We start from the raw sequence: 22,459 nt of genomic DNA, 5'->3' as shown, positions 1-22,459 counted from the left end.
GGAGAGCACATTTCTAGCTCCCTTCTCCACCAGAGTCCCCAGGAAAAAGAGAGAGCGAGACAGAGCGCTAGTCTCTTCCCTCTTCCTCCCACTACTCCGCATCACTTCCTGACGCCAAAGAAAAGACTCCTGGTCTTGCCCTCAAAGACCTTCGCTTCATGGGCGGAATTCTTCTACAGTAAGTCTCCAGCAGGTGGCGTCATTCCAATCGTTACACCCCATTAGACTATGAACTCCTGGAGAGCAGGGACTGAGCTTTGGGTTTTTTTTTTTGGGGGGGGGGGGTTGTATTGTATCCCTAGTGCTTTGCATAGTGTCTGGTACACAGTGGGTGCCTAATAAATGCATCATTTACTGGTTCATCCTGTGACTGAATCAACTGAAGTGGACAGAAATCACACCAGAATTCAGTTTCAATTAATTGAGTGATCAATGAGCATTTATTATTGTTTATAATGTGCCAGCACTAGGGGTACAAAGAAAAAGCCCAAACAGCCCCTGTCTCCAAGGAGCCCTAGATTGTACTGGAGAAGGGGAAATGACACATCTATATGTAGATGGACATATCCCAAGAGGCTGCAGGATGGGGAAAGGCCTCTCAGAGGAGGGAGCACTGGAGCTGTGTCTTGGAGGGGATGGAAGATTCCAGGCATAGGTGACAGAGATAGTACCAAGGCCCAGAAATGAGGACAGGAGAGTCCTGTGTGAGGGGCAGCAAGTGGGCCAGTGTGAGCAGTCTGGAGAGTGGGTGGAAGAGAATAATGTGTTAAAATACTGGAAATATAAGGGGCTGGGCAGCTGCGTGGCAACAGAGTGCACTGAGTGCTGACCTAGAGTCAAGACTCCTTTTCCTGAGTTCAAATTCTGCCTCAGACATTTACTAGGTGTGTGACCCAGGGCAAGTCACTTCACCCTGTTTGCCTCAGTTTCCTCATCTGGAAAATAAGCTGGAGAAGAAAATGACAAACCACTCCAGTATCTCTGCCAAGAAAACCCCAAAGGGGGTCACCAAGAGTTGGACGCGATTGAAAAATGACTGAACAATAGGAAGGGAACAGAGTTTTAAATAAAAAACAGAGGAGCTTATATTTGATTTAAGTAGTTTATGGAGTGGGAGGCTGACATATTCAGACCTACATTTTAGGAAAATCACTTTGGCAGCTGAGTGGAAGGTGGGATTAGAGTGGGGAATGGCTTGAGGCAGGGAAACCAATTAGGAGGCTACTACAGTCATCCAAGTAAGAGGTGATGAGAGTCTGAACTAGGGGAGTTGCCAAATGAGTCAAGACAAGGAGATGTATACACCCAGATTACAAGATATGTTAACTAATTGGATATGTATGATGAGAGTTGAGGATAACTGATATTATGAACCTGGGAGACTAGAAGATGGTGACCCTTTCCACAGAAAGTTTGTAAAAGGGTAGGTTTGGGGGAAAAGATAAAGAATTCTGTTTTGGACATGTTGAGTTTGAGTTACACATGGGATATCTAGTCAAAATGTCAAATGGGCCATTGGTGATTCCTGCCTGGAGTTCAGGAGAGAGAACAGACTGAATAAACAGATCTGGGAATCACATTCCTAGAGATAATTGAATCCATGAGGGCTAATGAGATCACCAAGTGAGAGGGTTGAAAGAAAAAAGAGAGAGAGAGAGAGAGAGAGAGAGAGAGAGAGAGAGAGAGAGAGAGAGAGAGAGGAAAAGGACCTAGGGCACAGCTTTGGAGAATACATGTAGTTAATGGACAAAACATAGAAGAAGATCCAGCAAAGAACAGAGAGGAGCAGTCACATAAGTAGGAGGAGAAACAAGAAAGTAGATTCACAAAAACCAAGAGGAGAAAGCATATCCAGGAGCAGAAAGGGGGTCAGATGTCAAAGGTTTCAGTGAAGTGAATTAGTATGAAGCCTGAGAAAAGGCCATTAGAGTTGGCAGGTAAAAGATCACTGGTAACTTTGGAGAGAGCAGTTCACTTTGAAGCCATATTGTCAAGGGTTTAGAAGAGAAAGAGAGGAAGCATTAAGTATAAATAACTTTTCTGAGGAGTTTGGCTTAGAAGGGAAGGAGAGGGGCGGCTAGGTGGCGCAGTGGATAAAGCACTGGCCTTGGATTCAGCAGGACCTGAGTTCAAATCCAGCTTCAGACACTTGACACTAGCTGTGTGACTCTGGGCAAGTCACTTAACCCTCACTTCCCTGCCCCCCAAAAAAAAGGGGGGAAGGAGAGATATAGGACATTGGCTAGTAGAGGTAATGGGATATAGAAAGGTGTTTTTTGGTTTTTGTTTTTTTTTAAGGATAGGGTGGACATAAGCATGATTGAAGAAGGAAGCATTGAAGGGGCCAGTAGCTAGGAAGACAATGAGGATTGGAGAGAGAGTGAGGATGACGCTGAAGGCAAACATGCTACAGAAGACAGGAGGGGAGGGCATCAAGGGTGCATGTCAGTCTTCTTGCCTTAGCAGGGAGATGCATCATCAGAGACTGGAGTAAAGGAGGATATAATGGGGAATATCAGAGGGATGTGAGATGAAGAGGGAAGAGAGAGCTTTTGGCAAAAAGCCTCAACATTTTTAGTGAAGTATTCAGTATTCACTCAAGTTCTCAGCCCAGAGGGTAAGGGAATGGAGTGCTTTGGAAGCTTGCGGAGAGAAAGGGTTTGCAATAATTCCTGTGGAAAGTGGGATAGGGGATCCAGCAAGGGGGAGGAGCAGGATTTCCTTACCACAGTGAGAGCATAGTTGAAATTAGATAACAACAATTTGTAGTGGACCCAGTCAAAATGGTTTCATTATTTCCTCCAGCTCAATTCAATAGCACATAAAAGTGAAGTAGGCAGATGGTTGGAGCTTGACAAGGAGTGATTGGCAATTAGGACAAGGGGGCAAGGGCTTCAAGAGTGTAGAGTTGAAGTAGGTTACCAAGGGGTTGAGATTGGGAAAAGAGGAGAATAGCTGAGGTGGTGTTGGAATACTCTTTGATCCCCATTGCCACTTGAGGCTCTACCACCACAACCCTGTAACCCCCATCACTCAGTAATCTCTCCTCTTTAGAGGTTCACTCAATCCATATCTGCCACCCAATCAAAATTCTAGTAGCTGTTGTCCACAGACCTTCAGGACATTCCCCTCCTTTCCTCAGTGACTTCGGTGATTGGCTCATTTTCTCTTCCTATGACTCCTGTCCTCATACTAAGGAACTTTAACATACACATTGATGTCACCCTCAAATAACCCAACATCCTGGTTCCTCAACTTACTCATTTCCCATGACATACTCTTCTACCCTACCTCAGCTACACAAAGAGATAATCTATCACCCACAAATACACTGCTTCGATGTTTATGAACTCTCAAAGTCCCTTATCGGATCCCAATCTGTTGTCATTCCACTTCTCCCTAGTTCTCTGCCTTGCAACACCAAACCCTGTTCTTTGTCCTCACCGTGACCTCCAATCAGGCCATATCTCAGTACTAGCCTACACAATCACCCTTGTACTGGCTATACTTGCCTTCCCTCCTCATCTTGACCCTTTGGTGCATCAGTTCAACCCTACACTGTCCTCTTCTCTCAAGTCTTTTGCCCCCTTGTGATATCACTGATCTTGCCTCAGCCTCTGATTATTCTTTTGTTCCTACTCTTGTGTTATTAAATGAAGCTGGATAAAAATCACAAGATAGTGCTAACTGGGTCCACTACAAGTTTATGTTATCTAACCTCAATTTGACCCTCTTGGAGTATAAAAACCTATTCTGGTGGCAGGGGCATCCAAGACACAAACTCAGAAGAGAATGACTCTTCTATATCTCCATGCAGAGCTTCAGAGAAAAACACAGATTGGGCAAAAGTTCAACTAGAATTCCTTGGAGAAATGAAGCAAGAGTTTTAATTTTTTTAAAGTTTAAAAGGTTTTTTTTTTATAAATGAGTTCTGCTGCTCCAGGAATTGTCCTATGGCATTATTTGGAAGTTTTTTGGAGCAATTGTATCTTGAGTTCCAAGAGCTTACAGCCTTTCCTCTGTTTTTTATAAATGAAATGAGAGTACTTGAGGAAAAATGGAAAAGGAATGAGAACTAAATAAGAGAAAGAATTAGAAAGGGAATTAACAGCTTGGAACAAGAGATACAAACCCTTATCCAAACAAATTCCCTGAATATTTGAATGAGCCCCCTCACCCAAAAAAGCTAATAGTTCCTTGAGATAACAAGAAATACTAAAACAGAGTCAAAAAACTGAAGAAATAGAAGAAAATATAAAGTACCTCACAACAAAAACAACTGACCTGGAAAACAAACTGAGGGAAGAAAAATTAAGAATCACTGGATTACCTGAAATTCATGACCAATAGAAGAGCCTAGACCTCATATTTCAAGGTCCATGACCAGTATGTTACCCTACCGAGAAACAGATTAAGAGAGCCTTTCTGACTGCCTATGCACAGAGAAGAAACAACAGAGATGTGAGGTTCAATTCTCCTGTCATGAACATCAGGCTGGGGAGTGAATTATATTACAAAATCTTGATGCCCTTGGAAAACACAAGATAGTGGGCTGGTGAAGAGCCATTCCATACCATGTAGCTGAGTGGCTGGGTAGTCTACCAGTCTATAAAACCAACCCAGAAAGCAAAGGGGGCCCATCTAAACTGCTATCAGCTCCATAGGGAAACTAGTCAGACTCCTAAGAAGGCAGGATGGTAAAATGGAGGACCACGGTCCAAACCCCACCTCTGATACTGACTGCCTGTGTGACTCTGGCCTAGTCAGCTCACCTTTCTTGGGCCTTAGTTTCCTTATGATTGGACCAAATGATCTCTCAGGTCCTTTCTTTCTCTAAAGCTATGATCCTACAGATGTTTTCATGTCTCTAGCATTAATTAAATTTTGAAAAAAAGAACCATTTGATTATGTTTGATTCAATTCAATAAGCATTTACCAAGCACCTACTATGTGTCAGGCACTGTCCTAGGTATTAGAGAAACAAAGACAAAAATAATCTCTGCCCTTAAGGAGCTTCCATTCTATCAGGGAAGAGTATACACAGATAAATATGGATAAATGAATAATTAATTGTACGTTGAGGCACTATGTAAATGTTAGCTATTACTATTATTTTTTATTATTATTATTATTATTTAACAAGAATTAATTGGGGCAGCTAGGTGGTGCAGAAGATAGAGCATTGGCCCTGGATTCAGGAGGACCTGAGTTCAAATCCAGCTTCAGACGCTTGACACTTACTAGCTGTGTGACCCTGAGCAAGTCGCTTAACCCCAATTGCCTCACCAAAAAAAGGAAAAAGAAAAAGAAAAAAGAATTAATTAAACACTTACTCTAGGAATGTTGTTAGGTGTTAGAGATACAAAGACAAAAAGTTCCAGACCCTGTGCTCTGGGGGTTACATACTATTGGGAAAGGCAACATGTACATATATAAGTTCACATGAAATACATTCAAAGTAATTTGCAAGGAGAGGAATGTACCAGCAGCTGAAGAGATCAGAAAAGGACTCTTAAAGGAAGTAGTATTTGAGCTAAGCTTTGAAGGAAACTAGTATTTCTAAGAGGTTGGAGGTGAAGTGGGAGGGCACTCCAGACATGGGGGACAGCCAATGCAAAGGCATGGAGGTAGGAGAATGAATGTTGTCCTCAAGGAACAGCAAGAAGGCCAGTTTGGTTGAACTGTAAAGTACATGAAGGGGAATAATATAGAATAGGGGCTAGAAAAGTAGGTTGGAAACAGGTTCTAAAGACCTTTAAATACCAAAATGAGGAATCTGTATGTGATGTTAGAGCAGTGTTGGAGTTTATTGAATAGGCCATGACATCGCCGGACCTGTGTTTTAGTACTGTCACTTTGGCAGTGGTGTGGAAGATGGATGAGAAAACAGATACACCAAACATCAAAGGGAAAGAATTTAAATCAGTTGTTTCCATTGCTTTCTGAGTTTTCCATACCCCTTCTTTGGTCAATTGTGATCTCATCTGATCTAATCTGTTACTTGGACAGTCCATTTATCATTATAAGGAGACTATGGTATAGTGAGCGTCACTAATCTGAAATCTCTCTGACATTTACTAGCTGTGTGACCTTGGGCAAGTCACTGTCTCTCTCTGAGACTCAATTGCCTCATCTGTAAAATAGGAATAATTTCATTCACTTCAACAAATATTTATTAAGTACCATTATTTACTTATTATCTATTTATTTGTTTGTTGGCTTATTTAACTTAGGGGGAGCTATGTGGCCCAGTGGATAGAGCACTGGACCCGGAGTGAGAAAGATTCATCTTCCTGAGTTCAAATCTCACCTCAGATACTTACTAGCTGTGTTAATTGGACAAGTCACTTAACCCTGTTTGCCTCAGTTTCCTCATCTATAAAATGAGCTGGAGAAGGAAAAGGTATACCACTCCAGTATCTTTGCCAAGAAAGCCCAAATGGGGTCACAAAGAGTTGGACACAACTGAAAATGAACAATTTATTAACTTATATGCAGAGTACATCATATGAAATACCAGACTGGATGAATCAAAAGCTAGAATTAAGGTTGTTGGGAAAAATATCAACCATTTCAGATATGGAGATGATACCACTCTGATGGCAGAAAGTGAAGAGGAATTAAGAAGCTTCTTGATGAGGGTGAAAGAGGAGAGTGTAAAAGCTATCTTGAAGATTAACATAAAAAACTAAGATCTTGGCAACTGGTCCCATCACTTCCTGGCACATAAAGGGATAAGAAATGGAAGCAGTGTCAGATTTTCTATTCTTGGGTTCAAAGATCACAGCAGAAGGCAACCACATCCACGAAATGAAAAGATGCTTGCTCCTTGGAAGGAAAGGTAGGGCAAATCTTGACAGCAGACTAAAAAGCAGAGACATCACCTAACCGACAAAGGTCTGTATAGTCAAAGCTATGGTTTTCCCGGTAGCAATGGATGGCTGTGAGAATTGGACTATATGGAAAGCTGAGCACTGCAGAGTCATGGTGCTAGAGAAGACTTTGGAGAGTCCCTTGGACAGCAAGGAGATCAAATCAGTCAAAACTTAAATGAATTCAGGCTATTCACTGGAAGGTCAAATCCTGAAGCTGAAGCATATATACTTTGGCCACATAGTGACAAGATGGGACTCAATGGAAAAGACCCTGATTTTGGGAAAGACTGAAGGCAAAAGTAAAAGGGGATGGCAGAGGGTGAAGTGGAGAGATAATATCATGGAAACAACAAACATGAACTTGGACAGACTTTGAGATATAGTGGAGGGGGGCAGCTAGATGGCACAGTGGATAGAGCACCAACCCTGGATTCAGGAGGACCTGAGTTCAAATCCGGCCTCAGACACTTGACAATTACTAGCTGTGTGACCCTGGGCAAGTCACTTAACACCAATTGCCTTGCCAAAAAAAAAAAAGAGATATAGTAGAGGATAGAAAGACCTGGTATGCTATGGTTCACAGGTCGCAAAGAGTCAGACACAACTGAACAACAAAAAGTTTTGTCACCAGCAGAACCAGCTGAGTGCATCAGCAGTCTAATATTATTTTGGACATGACCCAGGTGGAAATTTGTTTTGATTGATTATACATATTTGTAATGGATTTTGTTTTTCTTTTGTTCTCAATGGGGGGGTAGGATTGGGTGGTAGAATGAGAAGGCAGATTTTTGCTGATGGAAAAAAAACAATTTCAAAAAAAAAGAATAAAGGCTTTGATGAGAACATCATCTTCTGATGCCCTTTTGGGACATCATAGTGAGGATCATAGAAGGGCCATGGTGTCCTTGGTACATATGAAGAAGCCAGAGGGGCAGAGAAATGAACTGTAACTTTTAAATGGGTTCAGTCAAGATGCTTCATCTGAAGTCATCTAGAAGGGGGAAATTATGTTCCCAGTGCCAAGAAGAACATGTACTGTTTCTTAAACTGGGTGCCCTACCCCTCTCCCCAAGAAAAAGATTACATTCACTTGTGCCTGGTCCTTAAGTCATTGGCCACTCTTGTATTTGTTTGAGAATAGTTTTAATTTCTCTTCAACTGTTCCCTGAGTTCTTTATTGAGTGGTTGCTTAGTGAGAAGAGTTAGTTGGGTGAACAAGGGGTGTTTACAAAGTCCCATGAGTCATTTGTATACAGCTGGTATATAATACCTTATAAGGACAGCAAAACTTGAAACTGGTTGCATGGGGCTCTATAATTTCTGATGATTCTATGAGCAGGAATATGGGAATCTTAATTGGAAGGGACTTTAAATAACATATAATCTAATTCCTCCATTTTATACATAAGTAAACTGAGGCCCCCAAAAGAGAATCTTTTATTCCCTTACTACCTTTTATTACTAGATCTACTGAAAAGGCAACCGGTATTGGGAGTCAGAGGATTAGGTTCAAGTTCCATGTGACACCAGTATGACCTTGGACAAGTCACTTCCTACTCTCTGTGCCTCAGTTTCTTCATCTGTAAAATGAGATGGTTAAACTAATGGTCTCTGAGGTCCTTTCCAGCTTTAAATTGATGAGAATGATGATGAATGGATGATGATGATTTTGAAAAAGCCTAAATGTTCATCAAAATGGACAGTTTTAAAGTTTAAGATTCATACTGAAGAAAATTAAAACAATCGACAGTTTACATGTGGACAATAGGACCCATTTGCACCAGCAGGTGCTAATTGTAAAGCTCCTGCCCCCATTCCTCTAAGTCTGCCATCCAGGTTGCATAGTTGGAATTACCTTATATAAAAGGAGGTAAGAGGAATCCAATAACCATTAAGAAGATGCTCCCCAAAATACAAGAACATAGAGACAAGAGAGAAGCTGATTAACATATTAATGTATCCAAGAAACATGACCATGAGTCTTGTCAATAGTAATGGTGGAGGTGTAGGAAATAACCTTTCCCTCCCTGGGCCTTAGTTTCCCCAAATGTAAAATGAGGGCAGGGCAGACTAAATGACCCCCATGGTCCCTTCTAGCTCTCAATCTATAAAGGAACCTGCCCCAGTTCACATAGCTAGCAGAGGCAGGACTGAAACCCGGTTGCACCAGTTCCAATCAGGACATACCTACTAGGAGCAGCACTGTGCTAGGTTCTAGGGAGATACAACCCTTAGCTAAGTCTTATCTAACCCAGTTCCCCATGGAGCTCACAGTCTAGTAGGGGGCAAGACAGAGACATAGATAGCTATAATGTACAACAGTTCATGATCAGTACATTAGGGAAGATGCAAAATAAAGTGATATATGAGGTCCTGGGGGAAGGTGGTTACTGATAGGGGTGGGGGCTGGGAGGTAGATCATAAATGCCTAGAGCTAGATCTAGGAGGGACCTCAGAGGCCATATAATCCAAACCTCTTTCATTTTACAGAAGAGGAAACTGAGGCCCAGGGAGGGAAAGTGATGTAGGATTCTAGGATGATAGATCTAGAGCTGGAATGGACCTAGGCCAATCTCCTCATTTCCATAGAGGAGGAAACTGAGGCCCAAAGAGGTTAAGACACACAGGCAGGAAGTGGCAGACCTTGGATGACGTGGCATTGGCTTAAAGGTTGGGTAGGCCCAGATGACATCGGGGTAAGCTTGGCTGCCTTCCAAGCTGACCCAGTCACACCTTAGTCTCCTGCCTCCCCACTTCCACTAGTATGTTTATGGGCAAATCTAGGGGAATGAACCAAAGAAATATCCAGTTTCAAAAGGAAGTGTAGACAAACGTCAATCCAAGGGACCAAATTCTCTGCCTCTACAGGCTTGTTTATGAGGCTCCTAAATTAGGAGGCAGGAGACACAGGGTCTAGTTCTGGCTTGGATACTTTGGGTGACTCATCTCCCCTTTCTGGGCCTCAGAGTTTGCTCATCTGTGCAATGAAAGTGTTGGGCAGTCTGGCATAGTAGAGTGCTGGGCTCAGAGTTAGGAAGAACTGGGTTCAAGCTCTGCTTCTGACCCTTACTAGATATGTGACCATGGGCAACTCATCTCTGACCCTCAGTTTCTTCATCTGCAAAATGGGATAACAATGCTGGCAGTACCTACCTTGCAGGGTTGTTGATCAGTCTATTAGTGTATGTAAAGTGCTTTGTAAGCATTATATAAATGTTCATCATTATTATTATGGTCTCTAAGGTCTCTTCCATCTCGAATGTCCTATACTATGTAATGCAATGTTAATTACAGTTGATGTGTCAGGATGAGACACAATTTTGGGCCATGGGCAATAGCACTTGTCCTTCTGAAGTCAGTGAATTCCTCCAAATTTGCCTTGTAAGCTACTGGTTACAAAGAAGTGAATACTCATGTTAGTTTGTCCATCCTGTCCATGGACACTAACAAGGAGTGAATGACCCAGGGGTGGGGAGGAAGGGTTCAAGGCAGAAGTGGTTGGGTGAACCAAAAAAAGGTGTGGGGTTTAGGGAATGAATACTCTCTCTCCTTTTTCTTGTGCTTTAAGGCCTATGAGGGGCTTTCTTGACAACAGCTCGGAGAGGTAGCTAATGCTATGGGGGCAGGAAAGCTAAGTGACTATAAGGCTACACAGCTGAGTGAGTAAAAAAGAAGGGCTTTGGAGTAGGGTCTCCAAGAGCAGAGTTGGGGCTCTAAGACACCACAACAAGGTTCTGATCACAGCTTGCTCCATACTTGGGTGACCTTGGGCAAGAAGTATCCTCTCTTGGCCTCAGTTTTCTCAGTGCCACATGAGCAATTCAGATTACAGTGTCCCTCCGATGCTTTCCAGTTCTGAATCTCCTGCTCTTCTGCTGTGGCTTGGGGCAATAAGCCTGGAAGCCATGACTCTGGCACCAAGACAGGCTGACCAGAGACAGAGAGGCCACAGTGCCTGGAGCCTAAGGCCTCTGATACACATCTATGTCTTGGGCACGGGTCGGGGTGAGAGATGAGGGAACCTCTGAGTGATACCTCAGTACAGGTACAAATGCTTGAGCATGTGGGTCATCCTAAGTTATATTTATATAGCTGGAAAACAATTGCAGAGTTGGAAGGTCCTGAAGGGGTTGGTAGGGGTGGGGTAGAGCCAAGATGGAATAGTAAAAGCAAGGACTCACCTGAACTTTCCCAATTTCCCTGCCAAACGTTAAAATAATGCCTCAAGATGAATTCTGGAGCAGCAGAACCAACAAAAGGACAGGGTGAAACAATTTTCCAGCCCAAGATGATTCAGAAGGTCAGCAGGAAAGGTCTGTCTAGCTGGGGTGAGAATAGAGCACAGTTCAGTGCAGGCTGTACCAGCACAGGCCCCGCCCCAGCAAACCATCAATTGGCCTTGGGGGCAACTAAATCAGTGGCAATGACAGCTTTCTTATGGAGATTTCAGCCCACAGACAATAAGGGGGTCATAAAACTAGTCAGAAGGAGATTATGACAGACCCTTTACTGGCACTGGTACAGGACTCTGTTGCCCACAGGAGATTTTTGGGTTGCAGTCCCAGGGTGAGGATGGGCAATAGCAAGAACAGAGACCCTGGTCACAGTTAAATGGCAGAAAAGACTGCTGCTTGTGGTTGATCACAGACCAGCACAGGCCAGGAGAGTAGAGATCACCCCTCTCCTTAGATCATACCACCTTGGAAGAACTGAAACATACAGACCCCTAGATCTAACTGAATACAGCAGCACAAAAACCCTGCAGTTTGCCCCCTCCACCCTGGGAGCAGAATTCAACTTTAACATAAAATTAACAGTCAAGACAAAGGCTTAAACAATGATTGAATATCAAAAAAGAGCCTGACCATAGAAAGTTACTATGGTGACATGAAAGATCAAAACACAAACTCAGAAGAAGACAATGAGATTAAAGCAACTACATGCAAAACCTCAAAGAAAAATGTGAATTGTCCTTAGGTCCTGGAAGAACTCAAAAAATGATTTTTAAAATCAAGTAAGACAAGCAGAAGGAAAATGGGGGAAATAAATGAAAGTGATGCAAGAAAGAGTCAACAGCTTGGCAAGGGAGGCACAAAAAATACTGGAGAAAATAACAACTTAAAAAGCACAATAGGCTGGAACAAAATCTATTGTGCTTGAAATGAAGTTAAAAAAACAAACAAACAAACCAGGGGTTATAATCATTATCTTAGATAAAGTAAAAGCAAAGACAGATCTAATTAAAAGAGATAAGCAAGAAAACTACATCTTGCTAAAAGGTACCCATAAGTAATGAAGTAATATCAATACTAAACACAAATGCACCAAATGGCATGGCATCCAAATTCTTTTTTTTTCCCCATGGCATCCAAATTCTTAAAGGAAAAGTTATAGTTATGAGTTAAAGTTATAATTAAAGTATAGTAAAAGTTAAAAGTTATAGGATGAAATAGACAGTAAAACCATACTAGTGGGGGACCTCAACTTGCCCCTTTCAAAACTAGATAAATTTAACAAAAAGAAATAAGGAAATTAATGGAATTTTAGAAAAGTTAGATATAATAGACCTCCGGAGAAAAGTAAATGGAAATAGAAAGGAAAATACTTTTTTCTCAGTGGTATGTGGCACCTACAAAAAAACCTGACCATATATTAGGGCATACAAACCTCACAACCAGATGCAGAAAAGCAGAAATAATAAATGCATCCTTTTTCAGATCATAATGCAATAAAAATTGCATTCAGTAAAAGGTTGTGGAAACATAGATTAAAAATTAATTGGGGGGCAGCTAGGTGGCGCAATGGATAAAGCACCGGCCCTGGATTCAGGAGTACCTGGGTTCAAATCCGGCCTCAGACACTTGACACTTACTAGCTGTGTGACCCTGGGCAAGTCACTTAACCCCCATTGCCCACCAAAGAAAAGACAAGAATTGCAGCTTATTTACCACCATCTTTTGGAGAAGATGAAGAGAGAGAATTTCTATGATGAACTCATCAAGACCCTGTAAATTAAATCATCTTCTATTTTGATGTTCTGTGACATCAATGCCAAGTTGGGAATGGGTCAAGTGAGTGAAAAAATATGTTGCACAATATGCTCCAGGAATCAAGAATGAGAGAAGCCAAAGACATAATCTACACAGAAGCCTCATGCATCTAACAAGATCAATACTTTCTTTGATATTGGAGATGCTGGGTGTGGTAGGCACCAAATAACAATGTTTGTTTGTTTTTTTTTAGTGAGGCAATTGGGGTTAAGTGACTTGCCCAGGGTCACACAGCTAGTAAGTGTTAAGTGTCTGAGGCCGGATTTGAACTCAGGTACTCCTGACTCCAGGGCCGGTGCTCTATCCACCAAATAACAATGTAAAAAATTTAAACTGAATATATTTTAACATACAAGAAGGTACTTGTTTTGATATGGAAGTCATTCCTAAATCTCCTATGTGAAATCAGACTACCTATGTGTTAGAACAATTAGTCGATCAATCAATTAATAAACATTTATTAAACACCTACCATGAGCCAGGCATTGAGCTAAGCTTTGGAGATACAAAAAGAGGTAAAAGACATTCCTCGATCTCAAGAAGCTTATAAATCTAATGGGGGAGAGAATATGAAAACAAGTATGTACAAAGCAAGCTATATACTGGATAAATAGGAAATAATAACAGAGGGAAGGCACTGGAATGAAGAAAGATTGAGGAAGGCTTCCGGTAGAAGGTGGGATTTTAGTTGGGACTTAAAGGAAGCCAGGGAGATCAGTGGTCAGAGGAGAAGAGGTGTTCCAGGTATGAGGGTTGGCCAGAGAGGATACCAGGAGCCCAGAGAGGAAGTATGTTGTTCATGAAATAGCCAGAAGGCTAGTGTCACTGGATCAAAGAGTACTTGTAAGGTGGGAGAAGACTGGAAAGCTAGGAGGCGGCTAGGTTATAAAGGGGTTTAAATGCCAAACAGAGTACTTAATTCTGGGGGCAACTGGAAGCAAAGATAAAAATTAGTTTGAATGTTGACAAAAGAATAAAAATGAGAAAAAACTATGGCATGCTACTCCTTGTGCCTGGAATGTGCTCTTCCATCCCTTTTGTCTTCAACCCCATTGATATCCTATTCATCCTTCAAGGTTCAATTTAAATGTCACCTCCTCCATTAAAGCCTTCCTATTTCCTATGCAGAGAATTTTCATTTTCTCATCTTATTTTCCTGCTGCTAGGATTCCTCTTATGTGCTTATCATATTCACATTTTTTGTTCTACCTATATAAAAGGGAATCAGTTTGGTTTTGTTCCCCACAGTTTTATTTTTTATTTTTATTTATTTTTTTTGTGTGGCCAGTGAGGGTTAAGTGACTTGCCCAGGGTCACACAGCTAGTGTCAAGTGTCTGAGGCCAGATTTGAACTCAGATCCTCTCGAATCCAGGGCCAGTGCTTTATGCACTGCACCACCTAGCTGCCCCCAGCCCAACCTATTTAAAATAAGTTGTCAATGCTAAATAAATGACAAACAGGGGGAACCGTTATTATTCTAATTTTATAGCTAAGGGAAGTGAGGCTTAGAGAGATTAAGTAGAATCATAGAATCTAAAACTGGAAATGATTTTAGATGTTATTAAGTTAAAGTTTTCATTTTACAGATGAAACTGAGTCCTGGAGAGAGTAAGTGATAGCTATAGTCACACAGAGAGCAATTAGGCCTTGGATTTGAATCCATGTCCTTTGGGTCCGAATTCAAAATTCTTTCTGTCACACCATGCTGTCTCATCCATGGTAAAAGGCAGTGAGAGGTAATAGCTAGCATTTTCACAGCTAGCATTTCTATAATGCTTTAAAGTTTGCAAATCACTTTATGAATACGATCTCATTTTAAATTCACAACAGCCCTGGAGTAGGTGTTATGGTTAGGTCTATATTACAAATAAGATGCAATGGATCAAGTACCAGATTTGGTATCCAAAGGACCTATGTTTGAATCCCGCCTCAGATATTTATTAGCTCTGTGACTCTAGACAAGACATTTAATCTCTCTAGGCCTCGGTGTCCTCATCTATAAAATGGGGATAATAATATCTGTAATACTGACAGTGTTATTAAATGTATAAAAGCACTTTGCAAGTTTTAAAGCATTATGTAAATGCCAGTGATGATGATGAAGATGATAGTTAAATGTCACAAGCTGACATACAATCCTATGTCTTTTTTACTCTAAGTACAAAACACTTGCTACTATATCATAATTTGATGGCTGAAGTCTTGTTGGAACATAGAAGGGTTCACATAGCTGCAAAATGTGAAAGAAAGCTAAAAACATAAGTTGGAACTAGGCCGTAGAGGGCCTTGAATGTCAGGCCAAGGAGGTTGATAAGAGGAGCAGAGGACTGACGTGATGGAAGTGCTGTTCTAGGAAGATCTCCACAACGATGGTCAGTAGGATAGGCACTGATTAGGATGGGTGATACCTTGGGGAGCTCAGACTGGGAAATGCTGAAAGGAAGTTGAATAACTAAAGACAAAGATATCTCTTTCACAGAATTGCCTAAGGCTGGTCCTATGTACTGATTTCTAGTTATTATGAAACTCTGGTAAGGGAATTCTCCAGTCTATAACTGTGGGATCTGCCTAGTCGTTAAAAAGATCCCACTTGGCTAAGAATTGGAAATCAAAGGAAGGCCCATCAATTGGGAAATGGCTAAACAAGCTATGGTATATGATGGTGATGGAATATTATTGTGCTATAAGAAATGACAAGCAGGATGATTTCAGAAAAGCCTGAAAGACTTATATGAACTGATGTATAGTGAAGTGAGCAGAACCAAGAGAACATTATGCACAGAGACAACAATACTGTTTGATGAAGAACTGTGAAAGACTTATTCTCAACAATACAATAATCCAAGACAATCCCAAAGGACTATCAATGAAACATACTATTCACCTCCAAAGAAAGAAATGATATTGGGGCACCCTAGGTGGTACAGTGGATAGAGCACCGGCCCTGGAGTCAGGAGTACCTGAGTTCAAATCTGGCCTCAGACACTTAACACTTACTAGCTCTGTGACCCTGGGCAAGTCACTTAACCCCAATTGCCTCACTAAAAAAAAAAGAACTGATATTGATGGAACACAGGTTGAAGCGTGCTATTTTTCACTTTCTTTCATTTTTTTTCTTTTATTCAAGTTTTCTTATACAAAATGACTAATATGGTAATGTTTTATATAATCGTAAAAAACAAAAACAAAAAAAGATCCCACTGAAGACTACTACTGGGGCTCTCCAATGCTCAGCTAATACTCATCTCACTTAAGGGTAGAGATTCTAGCACTAAGGCAACTAGTTGGTGCAGTTGTTAGAGTGTTGGCTTGCAGTCAGGAAAATCTGAGTTCAAATCCTGCCCCAGACACACACTAGCTGTGTAGTTTTGAGCAAGTGGTTCAACCTTTTTCAGTCCCAGTTTCTGCATTCATGAAATAGGGATACTAATATGTATTCTACAAAACTTAAAGTGCTAAAGAAATGCTAGCTGCTGTTGCTACAAAGTTTGCCTAGATGCTTGATGATAGAGCAGGCACACTGAAGTGAATCACGTATCCTCTTATATTTAACATGCTTTAACATTTTTGTTTCTTTAAAATCATTTTTTTTTTTAGGCAATTGGGGTTAAGTGACTTGCCCAGGGTCACACAGCTAGTAAGTGTTAAGTGCCAGAGGCCGGATTTGAACTCAGGTCCTCCTGAATCCAGGGCCAGTGCTCTATCCACTGCGCCACCTAGCTGCCCCTTTAAAATCATTTTTATGTAGTTAGCACCAAGCATCAAAACTAAACAAACATACACTTATGATCTAAAAAAATAAAACTCAGATTCTACCTCATCTCTGTCAGATTAACAAAAATGAAAGCAAAGGAAGTATGCCCCCAAAGTCACTAAACTTTGGATACCTTTTGACCCAGGGATACCACTACTAGGCCTACACTGAATGAGATCAAAGAAAGAGGAAAATGACCCATATGTACAAAGAGATTTACATATAACAGCTCTTTGCTGGAAACTCAAGAGGTATCCATAAATTGGGCATGACTGAACAAATTGTGGTATTTGGATGTAATGGAATATTATTCTACCATAAAAAAGGATGAAAGGGTTCAGACAAATTTGGGAACAAGGTTTTCATGAACTGATGCAGTGAAATGAATAGAACCTCAGGAACAATTTATGTGATGAAAACAGCAGTGTAAAGAAAAAGAACTCTGAAAAACTTTAGAAAACGGATTAATGCAATGGTCAACCATGATTCCAGAGGCCTGATGATGAAACATACTACTTGTCTCTTGACAGAGAAGTGATGGACTCAAGGGACAAAATGGGACATACCTTTTTAGGGATGGCCAATGTGTGAATTTGTTTTGCTTGATTATGTATATTTGTTACAAGGGTTTTTCTTTTCTTTTTCTTTTCTTCTTTTTTTTTGGGGGGGGGCGGGGCAATGAGGATTAAGTGACTTGGCCAGGATCACACAGCTAATAGTATGTATCAAGTGTCTATGGCTGGATTTGAACTCAGGTCCTCCTGAATCCAGGGCCAGCACTTTATCTCCTGTGCCACCTAGCTGCCCCTCTTTTCTTTAATTGGGAGCGATGGGAAACAAAGAAAGGGAGGATAGTTATAGGGTTGTCAAAAATAGAGAAAAGGAATGGAAAGAAAAGAGTTTTATTGAAGCATTTAAGAGAAAATACATAGAAGAGAACAGAAGTGCAGAAAGAAACAGAAAAGCAGGACAGCTTTGAAAATTACATGTTGATTTTATTATGCACATAAAAGGGAAAGAAAGATGTACATAAGATATTCATAACTTCATGTACAATAATATTTTTTCTACTTTGTATCACAAAAATGCTCATTAAAAATGCTCAATAAATGCTCCAAAAAAAAAAAAGCTCAGTAAAAAAACTATTTTAAAAGGCCAATCTACTGGTTGATTGTTAAAGGAAGCACACTGGGCTCTTTAGTCATAGTGTCAGTCACCTGAAGGGTTACTTTTACAACTATAGGTAGCAGTTGCCCTTCTAACATCCAACCTGCCAGTATCAGTGCTTTTTTGAGAGTTAACACAGAGGAGGTGCCACATTCTGGGGATTCATCCAGGATAATTTGGGTGCCCTTTGTATTTGCTAAGTCCCACTGGGAAGGTTTTCCAATTAGAATTCTTTTTACTCTAGTTTTTCCCCCCAGGTTATAATTGGATCAGTTTTCCAATATGTTTTTGGCTTTTTTTTTTTTTTTTACAAGTCAGATCCAATTCCTCTGAGATACTTTCTGCTTGTTTGAATGTTTATGTAGAATCTTCCTCTGGGGCTACACGCCCAACTCCCATTCACAATTGCTAATTGGGTCTTCAAAGGGGAAACTTCTACTACTTAATCAGTGATCTAGGGATAACCTTATAGGGTTAGGTGTCTAGTGCTATAGCACTAGAGTGGTGTGCTCCTCATTAATAATTAGCTAGTAAACATCAATTAGTTTATATAAAGGGAATTTACTAAGAAGCTATATATATTAAGAACACATGGTATCAAATATCCCCCCCCCAAAAAAAAATCTGACAGTGAACTCTCCCTGAAGTATCCTTGGAGAGATTGGACTCTGGACAATGTACAATGGAAGTGAGGCACATGCATAAAGCAGCAGTGTCAGAATCAAAAAGAAAGGATCCCTGAGGGCTGCATATTGACCTAGAAAACCACAAATAAGCATTATTTGCATAGTAATTTTTAAAAATTAATGACATTTTAATCTGGTTTGGGCCACACTTGGAAGTGTTACAAGGTATGTTTCGACACCTCTGTCCCAAAGTATCAACCAAAACAAAATCTGTATATTATAAACAAAACCCAGCAGGAAAAGATAGAAAGAGAAATTCCATTTAAAATAATTATTGTATGTATGAAATATTTGGGAATTGACCTATGAAGATACATATAAGAACTTTACAAGTACATCTATAAAATATTCTTTATAGAAATAAAGACAGACCTAAATAAGTGGAGAAACATTAACTGCTCATGGGTAGGCTGAGCCAATATAATAAAAATGATAGTGCTACCTAATTTATGTATTCAGTATCATACCAACCAAACCACTCAAAGATTACTTTACAGAACTAGAAAAAAGTAATAACAAAATGTATTTAGAGGAACAATACAGGTCAAGGATCTTAAGGGAAATAATGAAGAAAGTAGAAAGGATGGAGTCTAGTAGTACCAGATCTCAAATTATACTTTGAAGCATTAATCATCAAAATGATATCATACTGGGGCAGCTAGGTGGTGCAGTAGATAAAACACCAGCCCTGGATTCAGGAGGACCTGAGTTTAAAGCCGGCCTCAGACACTTAAAAAACTTACTAGCTGTGTGACCCTGGGCAAGTCACTTAACCCTCATTGCCCCGCCAAAAAAAAAAAAAATTATATCATACTGGATAAAAACTGAAAGGTCCACTGACTAGTAGGACAGATAAGGCCCTAATAGCCTAGTATTCCATAAACCCAAAGACACAAGTCAGATCCTGGAGTAAAGACTCATTATTCTATAAAAATTATGGGGAAATGGGGGCAGCTAGGGGGTGAAGTGGATAAAGTACTGGCCCTAGATTCAGGAGGACCTGAGTTCAAAGTCCAGCCTCAGACACTTGAAGCATACTAGCTGTGTGACCCAGGGCAAGTCACTTAACCCTCATTGCCCTGCCCAAAACAAACAAACAAACAAAAAACTATGGGAAAACTGGAAAGCAGTCTGGTAGAAAACCTGTTGAGACCAACACTTCATACCATATACCAAGATAAGCTCCAAATGGATACATGACTTGGATATAAAATATAAAAATCCTATTATAAACAAATTAGATGAACAAGAAAGATATCTTTTAGATCTATGGATAAGAGAAGAGTTCATGACCAAACAAGGAACATTGCAGAATATATAAGATAAAATGGACAATTTTCATTAAATAAAATTAAAGTTTTTAGACAAACAAAACCATTGTAGCTAAAATTAGAAGGGAAGCAGTTAATTGGGGGAAATAATTGTAAGCATTTTTTTCTGATAAAGCTCATTTCCAAGATAGATAATGAACTGATTCAAATTTAGAAGGATAACTGTCATTCCTACCCATCTTCCAGTCAGCCACTAAAATGATTTCCCTAAAACCAAGTCTAATCATGTCACTCCCATACTCAATAAAGTCCAGTGGCTCCCTATTGCTTCCAGGAACAAATACAAAATGTTCTGTTTGGCATTCAAAGACCTTAATAACCTAGCCTCCTGGGTTTCCAGTCTTCTTACACCTTACTCCCTAACAAGTACTCTTTGATCCAGTGGTACTTGCCTCCTGGCTTTTCCATGAACAAGACACTGCATCTCTGGGCTCCTGGCATTCTACCTGGCTGACCCTCATACCTGGAACACTCCCTCCTCCACTCTGACCACTGACCTCCCTGGCTTCCTTTAAATCCCAACTAAAATCCCACCTTTAAGAAGCCTACCTGAACCTTAATTCCAGTACCTTTCTATGCCATTATTTCCTATTTATCCAGTATATAGCTTGCTTTGTATACATTTGTTTGCATATTGTCACCCCCCCCCCATCCATTAGATTGTAAATTCCTGGAGGGCAGGGACTGTTTTTTGCCTTTTTTTTTTTTGTATAGTTTAGCACTTAGTAAATACTTAAATAAACCTTGGTTGGTTGATTGGTTGATTCCCCAATTGAAAAATGGTCAAAATGGTCAAAGGTTCATTTATGGCTGCTCTCAAGAGAAGACATCCCAGCTATCAACAAACATATGGAAAAATGTTCTAATCATTAACATTTAGAGAAACACATATTAAAGCAACTCTGAGGTTTTAGTAGACACCTATAAGACTGGAAAAGTTGACAAAAAAATGACAACTGTTGGAAGGGCTGTGGGAATGAAGACACATTAATTCATTCTTGGTGGATCTGTGAATTGTCCAATCATTTTCCAAAACCATTTGGAACTATACCCAAAAGTTCACTAAATTAGGCATACCCTTTGACCCAGTGATGCCACTTCCAGGATTATACCGCAAGTCAACAACAACAAAAAAAAGATGAAAAGCACCCATAGTGAAATATTTCTAGAAGCTCTCTTTCTGGTGGCAAAGAAGTGGAAACAAAAAGGACGCACATCAATTGGGGAAAGACTGAACAAATTATGATATGTGAATGTAAAGGAATAGATTATGCCAAAAGAAATTATAAAAGAGATTATTTTAGAGAAACTTAAGAAAAGTTGTATGAAATAATACAGTGAAGTGAAGAGAACCAGGAAAACAACTTATAAAGCAATAGCAATATTGTAAAGACAAACAATTTTGAAAGACTTAAGAACTCTGATACCTTCTGTCAAAGACTCAGAATAAGATACATTTGTAGGACATGGCCTATTCAGGAATTTGTTGTGCTTGATTGTGTATTTGGGTTTTTTTTTTCTTTTTTGTGAGACAATTGGGGTTAAGTGACTTGCCCAGGGCCACACAGCTAGTAAGGGTCAAGTGTCTGAGGCTGGATGTGAACGGGGTCCTCCTGACTCCAGAGCCAGGATTCTATCCACTGTGCCACCTAGCTGCCCCACACTGTGTATTTGAAGGGATTGCTTCTTTTTTTCTTTTTTCACAAGGGAGAGAGAAAAAAATAGATTTTTTTGTGATTGGAAAAATATAATTTTTTTAAAAAGAGGAGCTATTTATTTATTTAAGAGTGCGGTTTCTACCCACTTCACAGAAGGCCTAGACAGCTTCATTGAATCAAGCAATCAAAAACTGAACAATTCCTTAATATGTGAGAGCATGAAAAATGCTTTGATCATCTGAATAAAAACAAATGAAGCCACACAGGAGACACCTTTTGATTGGCTGAAAGAATCAGAAACCTCTGGGCCAATATACAAGCCAACAAGCCAGTTCATTGACACATGGCCCAATGGCAGTCCAATGTAGGAATAGAGGAAATCCAGTTAATGCAGTGAGAAGAAATTCCTCTTGGATGTGGGCATGATAGTGCTAGATTCCCAGCCCCTTAGGACTACTCCTAGGACCTTCACAAAGTAGTCAGCTGCACACTATAGGGACCCTTATAGGGACCCAATCTGTGAGTAGTTGTGCCTAGTTGGAAGACTGGTGCTAAAGGAGTTGCTACATGAAAATAACATGGCAAAAACAGAAACCTGGGGCCCACTCATCCACAAAGCCATAAGAGGTAGGGGAAGGAGGATTTCAATGAAAGTGACAGTGAGGTAGGGAACACACCTGGCCAAGATGAATCACAACTCGGGGGCAGCAGGGCCTCATGGTCCTTTTTTCTTGGCAGAGTCATCATGAAGTCAATGGCAGCGTTGGTGATTGGCAAGTCACTGCACTGCTAGGCTGGGCTGGCTCCTCTCAGGGTACAACATAGCTAGTTGATGGATGGGTGCTTTACCTGACTTTGCTCTTTACGGGTCAAGGCTTGCTGTCTGCATTGATCAATGTGCTGCCAGCCTGGTCAGAGAAGGTCACAAAGCAGCTAA

Source organism: Dromiciops gliroides, chromosome X (genome assembly GCF_019393635.1).
Source record: "Dromiciops gliroides isolate mDroGli1 chromosome X, mDroGli1.pri, whole genome shotgun sequence".
Lineage (NCBI taxonomy): Eukaryota > Metazoa > Chordata > Mammalia > Microbiotheria > Microbiotheriidae > Dromiciops > Dromiciops gliroides.
The sequence above is the reverse complement of the archived record's forward strand: the minus strand, read 5'-3'. Positions refer to the sequence as shown.